Source organism: Penaeus monodon, chromosome 21 (genome assembly GCF_015228065.2).
Source record: "Penaeus monodon isolate SGIC_2016 chromosome 21, NSTDA_Pmon_1, whole genome shotgun sequence".
Classification (NCBI taxonomy): Eukaryota; Metazoa; Arthropoda; class Malacostraca; order Decapoda; family Penaeidae; genus Penaeus; species Penaeus monodon.
The window spans coordinates 23,783,829-23,784,289 of record NC_051406.1 but is presented as its reverse complement, the minus strand read 5'-3'; the positions used below and the strand labels follow the sequence as shown (position 1 = coordinate 23,784,289).

Here is a 461-nt window from a genome sequence, read left to right as displayed (position 1 = left end):
GGGGGGGGGGAGGCAGGAGATGACTCACTTGTGAACTCTTGTTGTTGGGATAATATTAAGGGTATGGACTAGGCTGCCAGGAAAGAAATACAGTAGTCTCTCATGAAGTTCTGAAATACTAGCCAGTTTTTAGAGACTGAATTCTTTATGATAATTTTGTTTCAGAATAAATTTAAAAGGACAGACTTTAAAAGTGTGAATAATGTGTATTTCATAATATCTAGTATATCTAGCTTTACAGACATCTGTAACAGGTGTGGTTTTTACTCTTTGAGAGCCATGGTCAGATATATCTAAATTAAGCTTTTTATGGTACTAGCATGTTATTGGGCATTGTGGAGAGAGGGCTTACGGTACGAGTCGCTTGGAAATTTGAATGCAGCTTTCAAAGAGTTAAGCTACAAGAATTGAAAAGAAATTGCTGACGAATGGTAGAAGTTAGAATTTTTTTTTTTTTTTAT

General features: G+C 35.4%; 1 protein-coding gene across 1 annotated transcript in view; it reads right to left on the bottom strand.

Moving 5' to 3' along the window:
• The window catches only part of LOC119586367 (major facilitator superfamily domain-containing protein 12-like), a gene marked incomplete in the record, with an annotated part of 40,561 nt that overhangs the window by 13,440 nt on the left and 26,660 nt on the right, over positions 1-461 (bottom strand).